Here is a 13,822-nt window from a genome sequence, read left to right as displayed (position 1 = left end):
GATGGCTCTACTGCGTTGCGCTTACTGTCGTTCCAACACACGTTGTGGTTAGGCGAAACCGTGGAAAGTGTTTTCAGAGGAAGAAGAGAATATCTTCAAAATGCACTTGCAGTGTTCCAGTGAGATTATGTTTGGATTAACACCACAGGAAGTGCGAAAATTGGCTCATCTCTATCCAGTTAAGTTTGATAGGCTATAAGTGCTCCTTCATCGTGATCGGTAAACGGAATGGCTGGTATTGAATGGTTCAGGGGATTCCTGCAGAGAAACAAAGATCTTTCGGTGCGCTTGCCTGAATCAACTTCTTTATCAAGAATGTCCAGTTTCAACAAAGAAAATGTGCTCATGTTTTTTGACAAAGTTTCCGAAGTTCTGTCCGTAAACAATTATTCATCCTGAAGAATGTGGAACATGGATGAAACTGGTGTCACAACTGTTATGAAACCAAATAAGGTTGTAGATCGAAAAGAAACAAACCAGGTTGGCATAGTGAGCAGTGCAGGAAAGGTGAACTTGTGACAGTAAGTGCTCGAGGGACTTTTATACCTCCAATGCTAATATTTCCACGTAAAAATTTTCGGAACCATTTCATTCGAGATGGCCCAACAGACTGCATTGGAGCAGCTACTTGTTCAGGTTGGATGATAGAGGAGACGTTTGTCCAATTCATTCGACACTTCATTTCGCAGGAGAATCCTAACGAAAACTCCTCTGTGCTTCTTTTTATTGATACTCTTCCCATCTCAGCTGTGAAGCTTTAAATAAATGCAAAAATAATAATATTGCCCTTTTGTCGTTTCCTCCACACTGTTCGCATCGACTACAACCCTTAGATGTCAGTGTTTTCGCCCCATTTAAGAAAGTGTGTGGCCGAGCAATTGATTCTTGGCATAAGAATCATCCAGGAAAAACTCGTACAATCTACGACATACCACAGATAGTTAAAACAGCATTTTTGAATGCAGTTACCCCTACCAACATAACATCAGGTTTTGCTGAAACAGGAATATTTCCCTTCAATTCTGACGTATCCCAAGAAAGCGACTTTGCGTCGTGTTTCGTTTCAGATCGACCAAATCCAGCCGGACAGGTAGATAGTAGGCCTCTCGTATCTGATAGTGATGACATAGTCCAAAATGCCAGGTGCGATGCACTGCCAACTAAATCATCTTCAGGTGATGTTCAAAGTGAACTTTTGCATTCGCAAATTGAAATGCCGGGTCCAAGTTGCACACAAATGTCTTCAGTAGTGAGTAGACCTAAAGTTTCCTTCTGCCATGAAAATGTTACCCCATGCATGGGGCACATAGCAACACTCGGACCTGCTTTAAATTAACATACTTTTCTCACTTGAGGTTCAAAACTACAATTTCATATTTGTTTCTTAAGTAGCCAAAACACGTACCATTTCATAGCATATTTGCAACTTGTTCCAACTGTAACAATTTTCGAATAAAGAAAATAAACTGAAAAGTGTTGCAAAGTGCTCCACCTTCCCCTATATTTATTTATTTAGTAGCCTCCCTCCCCCCGTTTCACACATGTTCGCTATCCCCACTGAGATGCTTTGCTCTCTTTGCGCAGGCATAGTGTAGGAAAGTTCCCAGATTCCTTATTTGCTCCTCCCCCCCTCTCGGTCTCTCCCTCCTAATAACGCTTGTCATTATATTCTCAATGTTATCTTCATTCATTTCCCTGATATATTTTTGTCTTGCCTCCCCTGTTTCTTTGCACTGGAGGAGAATATGAAATTTCGTCTCGTCTTCACCGCATAGCGGGCATTCTACGCTCCCGTCCTCCCGTTTTAGTTTAAATTGTGTCCACCTCCCAGTCTGAACCAGGCCAATCCTGACCTTTCTTTTGCTCCACACAAATCCACGTAGTTCCTCCTTCCCCATTCTCGATCCGTATCCACTATTTTCGCTGATGTTAAGGATATTTTTGCGTGGCATTGTGCCAAAATTTTCTGTTTGTTAATGTCTTCCAGTCTGGCACGTATGACCCCTAGCATCTGCATATCAATTCTTCCCTCTGTTCCCCTTCCCACACCCATCCCAGCCCTATACTGTATAATTCTGTCTTTATTTTAGCTACCCATTGCCTCCCATTACTCCCACTTATCTGCGATTGTACACAGAGTTTCTTCAAATTTCCCCCCTGCATGGTGATCAGTTTTGCCCAGTATTTAATGCTCCTCATTTTGGCATCCACTTCCTCTTTCAATTTTCTCATTTCCCTAAGTGACCCACATGTTGCCATACCCCTCCCTACTCCTAGCCCTTGTTTTAGGAATGTAGACTGTACGACGTTTACGGTTTCCCCTCCCTCCCAGACCCATAGTTCGATGCCATAGAACAGTGTTGCCTTAACTGTGGCCTCGTAGACCCCCTCCAGAATTTTGATTGGTATATTTGGTACTTCGTATTTCACTTTCCTTGTTTTCTCCAACGCAAATATTGCCTTACATTTATTCTTGAGTACGTGCCTTGCCCACCATGCCTATATAATCGTACTGTTTCACCCTATCGATAGTGTGTTATTATCTTTTACACACTTTGTGCTTAAAAAATCTACGCAACAGGGATCCCGAGTTCGAATCCCTGTTAGGACATGGATATTTGCTTGATTTGCTTGATTTTGTGTTTTAAGTCCACTTTATGCACAGTAAGGTTAATCGGGACTAGACCTACAGTTTAAAGTGGGATCCGAACCACTATGTGCCACCACCGGGTAACGAACAAGGTACCCCTTCGTTACAAGGGGACGACGCTACCGCTGGGCCATCGAGGAGGAAACATGGATATTTGCGTTCGTCCGCAATGAGAAAACGGAGAATATAGTATGACGAGTATGGTCATAATTTGTTAAATGTTTGTCAATTTTGAGTAAGTAATTATAAATTCGATTCAATGTTAGAATTTCTCGATATATTTGAAAGTGATTGGTTCATTTAATTGTAAGAATTCACGCAAGGTGGCTGGTAACTACGGTTTGGTGCGATCTCCACCCTAAATGCAAGAATGTCATCGCTAGCTGTTTCTTTAATTATGTTCCAAATTTCAGTTATATAATTTCTTCAATTACTAAATATTAATCGACTTCTTTGATTGTCTAACTCCATATTTACGTTTGTTAATAAGTGTGTTGTATATCGTGTTAAATATAGCCTTTTTAGCATATTTATGATGCTTCTAGTTAACACTCTGGTTCCAGGCTAAGGGAGATTTCCTTTTGCGTAGAGCGTGAGTTCAAGATTTCATGTGAGAAAACACACACTTTAGGAACGTTAAAATTTGATAAAATCTTTAATGAATAACTATGGATGTGGGGAGATCATGCTACAGACACCAAACATACATATAAGATCCTTGTCACACTCTACATGTATATATTTGTAATGTTTATGCGTGTGCAACTTCTTACAAAGTTAATGGAACCTGCGGTTTTTGAAAGTGATGAATTGTTGAACGAGCGACGCGGGAATGTGAATTCGTGCGGGAAGCGGGTTGGAGCTCGCAACATGGACGAGAAAGGTGATGGCTTCAGCAGCTGATCGGTGCAAGAAACGGTTTATTTGGATAATATTCTGGAGAGTAGGAATACATAGAAACTCTGAATAAGGAATACAGTTACCAATGAAATCATTCTGCTATTATTTCCTTTGGAGATGCTTCGTCGCGGAGTGGGAAGTGGTGAAGTTTATCCTTGTCTGAATTCTTGAATCGACCCCCCGCCCCAAGTACGTAAGTAAAAAGCTTTGTTCTTTATTGCTCTCGAGAGACACTTTGTATCGAAATTCAAAAGTACTGCTGATTAAGATACCCCGTTCATAGCTAGCTATGCGTGTGCAGTGTTAATTGACAAAAAGCCGTGTCTGATCTACTTGGACATCGTGTACATAACAAAGAAAAGTGCGACGCCATATTAAGAAAGTTTGCAACTGAAAGGAAACCTTGCAAATTCATGTAAAAATCGCTATATCGATTGACTTAAGTAATAAAAGATCGTACGATTACAACGGTTAGGTGAGAAAAAAAGTTATAGGGTAATTTCAGTAGATGTCACGTGGCCAAAATAAATAAGAAAGTAAAGCTCTTATCATAAGGCGTAAACGATTGGCGTTTAAACAATATAGGGCATGCCAAACTCAGGTAAAAAAATCGGCTGAATTGTTTCTTAGGAAAATATGTTGTATGTGATATCCCTCTAATTTTTAATTGAGCATATGAAATGCGCGAAATGTGGTTGGTGAAGGGATGTATACAAATAAACTGCTGTAATCAGTTTTTGGATACCTATGTTTTTTAAAACAAATCTTTTTTTAAAAAAAGGTCATGCCAGAAATAGCGGATCTTTCACCTATTAATTCTGAACTTTCAATCAGTTCTTGCTTATGAAAAGAGATAATTATTGGCAGTGAAAATTCTGTTCATAGATATCTTGTAATTTTGAGAACAGAACTGATTTAACAAGATGTTATTTGTGCGATTGAACTATTACCTTTCTGTTGTTTGAATAAATTTTACATCTTATAAACAAGCAACGTGATACAATTTCACCCAAAAACAAGGTCTTTAATATATTTAGTGTCCTATATATTTGTATTAATGTGAAGTTCCTTTCCAGCAAGCGGAAAAAACTCATGTTCGAGTCAGTGGTTATTAAATGATTGTATATGCACTTCGTCCTGTTTAAACTTCTTGAAGAATGTAAGGATAGGCAACGGGAATTGATCTTATGTGGCAATGTCCTGTCAATGAGTATCCAAGTGGGTGTGTAATTAACCAACTAGTTAGTTGGAATTTGTTCATTTTAATTGACATCAATCAGTTTTATCTTGACATACAGGGCATCCTACATTGGTCAACTGTTCAGTGTTGGGGAGCATTCTTTAAGTGAATACTCAGTTGAATGACAAATTATGGGTCATTGTTTGATGTTGAACTTTGATAAATAACTCAACGATCAGTTACTAGTATTGAGTTAATTGAAATAAATCAGGGTGAACAAATTGGGTAAATGTCAAGACATACACAAGGGCTGGTCAAAAAGCAAGAAAACTTAGATAACACAATACTTCAATTGTAATCTTATATTTGGGTGGTATTTTTTTTATATATATAGAACTTAATAGTAAGGATTTTATTTCAGTTATCAAACCAGTGGTCCGTTAATCCTACTTCTAGCGCTGTAGGCGAGACACGCAAAGACAGTGAAAGTTTAGTGGAAATTGAAGGATGGTATGGGAAAAGGGTTTGGCATTAGAGTTGGTAGTCTTTGTGAAGCGGGTGGTTAGCAGGGTGAACACACCGTCAGCTTAACGTCTCAATAGTAAAAAAATTATGTGTGAAAGGTGAGAAAAAAGTGTATGAGAGGGTACTACTCGTTAGGGCATTCCTTTAAAAAAAAAAAAAAAAGAAGTGTGTGTGGCGTCCGACACGTAGCAGACCCTTGTTCGATTCCCGTGTGTGTAATGTAAGATCAGAACTTTTCCGCCCTTGTCCTCGCATAAAGCAGCTGTGGGGCTTACCCAGCCTGAAACAAAATGGGTACCTGGGGGTAACCCTGGGAGGGTAAAGACAGCTGGAACGTGGTGCTGATCACATCATCTCGAAAATGATGAGATCGAAGAATGTATGGGGCCTATCCCCATATCACACCTTATATGTATCATGGCATGTTGGCGGTGCACGTGAAACTTCCCCTTCCTTGTAAATTTTGTTATCTGTCACGTACAAATCTCATTTTTGGATTTTTGAAAATTTTCAAAATTTCAAAATGTAGGTTTGAAAACATAAAGTTCTGACCTGGTCCTTGTATTTTACGCTAAGTCATCTAGCTACGTTGTCTCTTTGGTTGTCCTAGTGCAATTCTAAATAACTGAGCTGAATGATTGATTGATTTTTATATTATGGACATATCAACACCTACATCATAGATTTGTTGTGTAAGGTGCTGCAACCTAGGCAATCAAAGCTGCACTATGCCAGTGCCTAGGGCAGTACGTCCTCGAACCCACAGCTGGAAACCTCGCTTATCTCTTGATCCTGCTAACACGACAGATTACACTTATACATTACACATAGATTATTACATACCACGCACACAATACGAGTATAAGCCCCTTAACTAATAAGAAATGGAAGACGTTCCTAACAACAAAATAAAATATGCTTTTAAAAACTTCTTAGTTCAATTGTAAAAACTTCTTCCTTCAATTGGTAAAACCAATTCATTCATTTATTACCTAATATGAACTTACTGTTTCCGAGGTTAAAATCTCTTCATCAATAAAAATTTGAGGCTGTAAAGGATCACACAGCACACACAAGGACACACAGGAACCAGAGCCTCGTTAGCCTGCAAGAAGCAGTTTCTGGGATGTACTATGGGAAAGTGTGGTTGACTGTTGGGTACTTTACCTGAACATTGATTGATTGATTTGGTGTTTTAAGTCCACTTTATGCACAGTAAGGCTAATCGGAACTGGACCTAGAGTTTAAAGTGGGATCGGAACAACTTGTACTTCCACCAGGTATCAAACTCGGGACTCCATGATTACGAGGCGACGCCTCTACCACTGCGCCATCGGGAAGGCCTAATAACTAGAACAGAAGATCACCCTTTACACTTATAATCCTGTACGTCTCTTATTTTCCCTTTATAAATAATAAAGAAGTGAGAAGTGGATTATATTATCGGCGCACATTCAGTAGGTAATTAAACTATTTAATGTAAAGCGTAATATTCATTCAACCATAACATTTATTAACAAATCAGTATACTTTCCACATTTATATATGTATCATGGTTCATTCACAACCCATCTAAACACCTAAGAACAACATTTTGGTTTATTCAACAATAATAACTATGTATAATCTCCCCATTAAATTGTAACAGTCCGTCCAATTAAATCGTCAAAAGTCAGTACGTAACGGCTATACGAGTCAACTGCAACCCCGCCCAACAGCCAACATGACCCGGAGCAATCTACCCTAAAAAAAATCCTTCCTTAGCACTTTTAAGAAGTCGAAATAACTATATTAACATTAGGCAAATTCCACCAGGCCATGCAGGCCCAAAAAGGGTAATAAACGGAAAAACAGTATAGGCTACTCAGCCTGTGTCCAGTTAGTCCTACGTCTCGCCCAGTCGGCAAGGATCTGCCACGCCAAACTCCTCGCTCACCTAGCGCAGAAGCCTAGCCAATGGCATACCCTACCTTACATGTATATTGAGTTTTCAATACGTCACCAATGAGTTATTGTACACTATGGGCTGACAAAACAACACCTCCCCCCAAAATACAATTTTTCAGCACATAGCGTACTCCCAGTTACACATATCTCAGAATTCACATTTCAAACATACTGTTCATACATAATAAAGATTCAAGCTTTAGAGCGAGGTTTCGTAATAGTTATAGGCATTTGCGCATGTCATCCCTCCAATTCCATCGCCTGTAAATATTCAAAAAGAATATAAATCATCCATTCTCACTATAATACAGGCAACATACACCAAAATCTACAATAATTTACATTCACAAGATGGGAGAATTCTTCATTAACCTTACATAAATTCTGAGATCTTGCCGATCCAGGTAGTACGTAAAATGACATATTATTTATTGCCTCTCCTGGGCTCCAAATATCTTTTCAATTTATTCACATGTACTTTAGAACATACATTTTCATCATCAACTTTCTTAACCAGAACTGAATTCTCTGTTAGAAATTTACTTATGAAATATGGACGCTCATACGTATTAGAAATACTTTCAGTTATCTTGTCCTCCAAGGAAGATTTAATCTTAGTCCTAACCAATACCTTGTCATTGATTTGAAATGTTATGGGAGCATATCTCTTCTTATACAATTGTTTCTCTTTTCCCATTCACTTTGCATATTTCTGATAGTTCTTTTCCATTTATCTTGCAAATTACCATCTGATACATTAAAATCAAAATCAGATAATTGCCATTGATCTTCCAATGGATCCCACAATTGTCTTCCCAAAAACAATTCCGATGGAGTATATTTCAATGTATGATGGTATGAACAATTTAAACTATACTGTATCTTTCTCAAACCTTCATGCCATTTAGTAGTTTGATCTGCTGAATAGTAACATCCCAAGGCAGTTTTCCAGGTACGTATGTATCTTTCACTTAAATTGGCCTGAGGATTGCCAACAGACAATCTAATATGCTGAATTCCATGGTTAAATAAATATCTGGTAAATGCATCTGATACAAAATATGAAGCATTGTCTGATACAATCTCATAACAATAACCATAAGTCATAAAGATATGATGTAATTTATCAATCAAGACCTTTGAACTCAATTTCCTAATTCGCTCAAATACACAAAATTTAGATGCACCATCTACCAGAACAAAAATATATTTATCAGATACCGGTAATGGCCCACAAATATGTATGTACAACCTTTTCATGGGAATTGTTACAATTTCAGACGTTAATATATTTTCAGGGGTTGTGTTTTTACACTTAGCTCGTTGTGTAAAAGATTGAACTAAATCCTTAACATCCTGAGACATATGCTCCCAAGTAAAGTGTATTTGCAGACGCTTAAGTGTTTTCAACAAATTTCCATGAGATCTTGTTCGCATATTAGTGTGATAATATAATATTAAAGGGTGTTTCAAATTATCTGGTACACATATCCCGTAAGGAAAATTCTTGGCTTTAGTTCTTTTGTACAAGAAACCTCGATGCAATCTATAATCTGGTAGATTTATACCTTGCTCTATTTGCCGTATGATATTAGCCAATTCCTGATCGTTCAACATTTCTTTCTTCAAGGTATCGGCATGAAATGGGTTCACCAACATGGTCAAATTAACATTACTAACATAATCAGAATCTAATTCTTCTGTCTGATATTCTCTCCAATCATACGTACGAGATAATAAATCAGAAGTCACATTTTGCTTAGAGGGTATGTGCAGCATTTCCATCCACCTCGCATATTTGGAATATTTCCTGGATTGTTTAACCATATAACTCAGGCTCATATTATCTAATTGAATTATGAAAGGCTGAATTTTCAAACAGTATTCAAAACGTGATATGGCTTGCATTAAACTCATAAGTTCAATCTCATAAATTGTTAGTTTTCTATAAACTTCCTTTATTCTTTTAGAAAAGAAAGCCACTGGTCTCAGATTATTATTTTCATCCGCTTGCAAGAGACAAGAGCCGAATCCTCTCAAGGAGCCATCACATTGAATAACAAACGGTTTATTTAAATCAGGCAATTTCAAAAGTACATAATCTCGTACACAACATTGTTAACCCATATTCTCATAATCTCTGCAGTACTAAACGTAAATGTTCCAGATGTTCTTTCTCATTAGCACTATGAACAATTATGTCATCACAAAATAAATGTAAAAACCTTCCCTTATAATCATGAAAAACTTTGTTCATGACTCGTGAAATGCAACTTGGCCCAATACTAATGCCTAGGACGTTGAATTTTCACGATGCGCGAAATCGCGAAATGTGGAAAAAAGATGCAATTTTGAACATTCTGCACGTAACTACACCCCGTATGATGAAATATGCATGAGTTTTATTCGCGAAGTAATGCGAAATGTGTGCTTTTCCACGAAATGAACGCTTTTTCGCGAAATAACCGTGAAATATCATCAAAATAAGTAGAAAACACGCAAAAATCGGCAATCGAGGTTGTGCGCGAAAACTGTCGATTTGTAACGAAACGTTTGCTTAAAGTTTCCTACCACTTGCACCTGAAGAACGTTTTATCTTCGATCACATCAGGAAGACGCTGCAAATTGGGATTTTCCATGCACATAATCTCAGTTCGAAAACTTCGCTCCATGTCAAGCTGCATTCCTTTCTTCCCCCGAATGTCTACTCAACTTCCAGTTTCATTGAACTTGCTAGCTGTAGCAGCGATAAGATTTGTCTGTTCCCGCACATCAGGGAAAACAATGGTGTCATTTGTGTTCAGTCATGAATGAATTTTGTTTGTCATCATGTGATTTTCAACATGTGTTTGTGTATGTGCAGTAGTGATTATTTTATTTGTTGGACAGCAAGGACATGCTTTAAATACATACAATGAATAAATCACTTGAGATATACAATTTAGAAATGAAGTGATTTTGTGTTGATGTTTTATTTTTGTTGGACAGCTAAGTACTTGTGTATGTGTACAGTATATAAAAATGAAGTAGTTTATCAATTTATAGCTCTTTTGCATGTTGTTTCCTCTCATGATGAAAAAGTGTGTGCCAATTTTTTTTTCCACCGCTGGTATATACCGCTGATCTAACATTTTATTTACCGCTCTCCTCAGTTTTTATTTACCATAAATTTGTCTCCCTACGTAATGCCAAATGGAATGACCTTATATCTATACTGATTATTAGGAGTTACAAAGGCTGTTACATCTCTACTTGGTTGAACGCTCTTTGTAAGTCAATAACAGAAAACACTCGCCCCTGACTCAATGGAGCCATAGTTACTTCCATATTAGCCACTGTGTGCGCATCATATATTATTTTCTTATTCACTGCAGAATAATCACAAATAAGTCTTTTAGTCCCCCCTGAAGAAGGAATTACAAAACAATGTGCTGCGTATGGTGACGAACAAGCTTAAATAATGTTTTGTTCTAATAATTCCGTAATCACTCCATTTAGTTCATGTTGTTTAGATGGCGAAACAAAATATGGACTCCGATGCACAGGAACATTATCATATAATTTGATTTTATACTAAAAGTTCTTTAAACGTCCTAGCTTAGAAGTAATAACATCAGAAAATTCGCTTTTCAACTTACATAATTGTTGTTCAGTATCCTCTAATGCAAACTGTCCAAAAAATGCGCCAGAAACATCAGAAGATCTGGATTCGAGTCCACGCCTTCTCACTTGTGGCCTCCACGAAGTCCTATATTGGCCACAAAAGGAGTTCTCACCAGTGTTTACATTTTTGACGAAGTTTTCCTGGTTCGCACCTGCTGCCTGCTGGAAAGCTTCATGTTGACCTTGATCTGTTCTCGAGCGCTGATAACACCGAGCTCTGAATCCTCGGCCTTGCTGGCGGAACCATGGGCAGGAGAACGTACAGGAAATGAAGGACGATCTTGTTTTTGACCTATATTCTGTAAAACACGAAAACTTTTGCATAAGCTTTCAGATGTCCACTTGATAGGAATTTTCTCATCACTTCCGGAAAAACGAACAATTTGTTCTAAATAGTTAATCACCATATTGCACTGTTTTTGAAACCTCACACCAAGCACTAAGTCTAGAGGCATGTTTTTACAAACATGAAAGCTTGTTGTCCACGATAAATTTCCAAGAATAACATGTAACATAACTTCGTTATTAATATTCATAAGGTTATTGTTACCAACTATCACTCGCATATCAAGATCCCATTCTCGAACATTTCCTCTAGTCTTGATTCGTTCCAATAGACTTTCACTAATTAAACTATATGTTGACGCAGAGTCTAATCTAAACATGCCAGTAAATTCGGATTATTGATTTTACTGTCAACAAACACAGCAGTCACATTAGTTTCACCACCTTGTCTGAGTCCTCTATGTCACTACGCGATCCTTGCAAGGCAAATTGAGCACCTTTCTCCTGCACCGGGCACCATCGCTCAAAATTATCACTTGCTGAACATTCACGACAATATTTGGGAGTATAGTCTTTGAATGCATGACCTTTAGCCTTGAATTGTCTTTCCATATTATGCAATCCCAAAAACTCCTTGGACAAATAAGAAAGTTTTTCCAAAACTTTTAACTAGTTCTGCAAATCATTTAAGGTATTCGATATCCCCTTTAGATACAGTTTTTCGGAATATTAAGGTTTAAGTCTATCCACAAGATAGCTTACAAATGTACTTTCATCAATATCATACTGCAAAATCTTTGCAGCTCGAGCTCTACTTTCGAAATACTCTAAGGGAGTTTCATTCTCTTTGATTACCCATTAAATACTTATTACATAAATACTGCCTCCCAATAGAAGTTGCATACTTATTTAATATCATTTGAACTACATCATTCCAAGGGATATTTTCAATTATACATTTCATCCATAATTTTCCCATATCAGCATTTAATTTGCGTAAAACTGCGAGCATAATCTCTTGAGAAGGAAACATTTTTCTGTCTTTAATACCCTGCAATACATACAGAAATCAATACAGGCTTTCAGCACTAATTTCCTTAACTATAGGTACAGTAGCTATTAACTGAGTCAAATTTTCTTTAGCCATTTCCATGTTTAACTTTCTCAAATCGGACCTAATATATAATACTCGTTCGTCTTCATCATCAGACGAAGTGGATTATTTTATCGGCGCAGTGGAAGTTAATTATCATTCAGTAGGCAATTAAACTATTTAATGTAAAGCTTAATATTCATTCAACCATAACATTTATTAACAAATCAGATTATACTTTCCACATTTATATATGTATCACATGGTTCATTCACAACCCATCTAAACACCTAAGAACAACATTTTGGTTTATTCAACAATAATAACTAAGTATAATCTCCCCATTAAATTGTAACAGTCCGTCCAATTAAATCGTCAAAAGTCAGTACGTAACGGCTATACGAGTCAACTGCAACCCCGCCCAACAGCCAACATGACCCGGAGCAATCTACCCTAAAAAAAATCCTTCCTTAGCACTTTTAAGAAGTCGAAATAACTATATTAACATTAGGCAAATTCCACCAGGCCATGCAGGCCCAAAAAGGGTAATAAACGGAAAAACAGTATAGGCTACTCAGCCTGTGTCCAGTTAGTCCTACGTCTCGCCCAGTCGGCAAGGATCTGCCACGCCAAACTCCTCGCTCACCTAGCGCAGAAGCCTAGCCAATGGCATACCCTACCTTACATGTATATTGAGTTTTCAATACGTCACCAATGAGTTATTGTACACTATGGGCTGACAAAACAACACCTCCCCCCAAAATACAATTTTTCAGCACATAGCGTACTCCCAGTTACACATATCTCAGAATTCACATTTCAAACATACTGTTCATACATAATAAAGATTCAAGCTTTAGAGCGAGGTTTCGTAATAGTTATAGGCATTTGCGCATGTCATCCCTCCAATTCCATCGCCTGTAAATATTCAAAAAGAATATAAATCATCCATTCTCACTATAATACAGGCAACATACACCAAAATCTACAATAATTTACATTCACAAGATGGGAGAATTCTTCATTAACCTTACATAAATTCTGAGATCTTGCCGATCCAGGTAGTACGTAAAATGACATATTATTTATTGCCTCTCCTGGGCTCCAAATATCTTTTCAATTTATTCACATGTACTTTAGAACATACATTTTCATCATCAACTTTCTTAACCAGAACTGAATTCTCTGTTAGAAATTTACTTATGAAATATGGACGCTCATACGTATTAGAAATACTTTCAGTTATCTTGTCCTCCAAGGAAGATTTAATCTTAGTCCTAACCAATACCTTGTCATTGACTTGAAATGTTATGGGAGCATATCTCTTCTTATACAATTGTTTCTCTTTTCCCATTCACTTTGCATATTTCTGATAGTTCTTTTCCATTTATCTTGCAAATTACCATCTGATACATTAAAATCAAAATCAGATAATTGCCATTGATCTTCCAATGGATCCCACAATTGTCTTCCCAAAAACAATTCCGATGGAGTATATTTCAATGTATGATGGTATGAACAATTTAAACTATACTGTATCTTTCTCAAACCTTCATGCCATTTAGTAGTTTGATCTGCT

The 13,822-nt window shown here is 37.4% G+C and overlaps 1 protein-coding gene across 1 annotated transcript in view; it reads left to right on the top strand.

Moving 5' to 3' along the window:
* The window catches only part of LOC146005375 (CIMIP2 protein CG18335-like), a 46,716-nt gene that overhangs the window by 22,830 nt on the left and 10,064 nt on the right, over positions 1-13,822 (top strand). The gene's annotated exons all lie outside the window — the stretch shown is intronic.

The sequence above is a fragment of the Lepisma saccharinum genome, chromosome 23 (assembly GCF_977018435.1).
Source record: "Lepisma saccharinum chromosome 23, izLepSacc3.1, whole genome shotgun sequence".
NCBI lineage: Eukaryota > Metazoa > Arthropoda > Insecta > Zygentoma > Lepismatidae > Lepisma > Lepisma saccharinum.
This window is presented reverse-complemented; position numbering and strand designations above follow the sequence as displayed.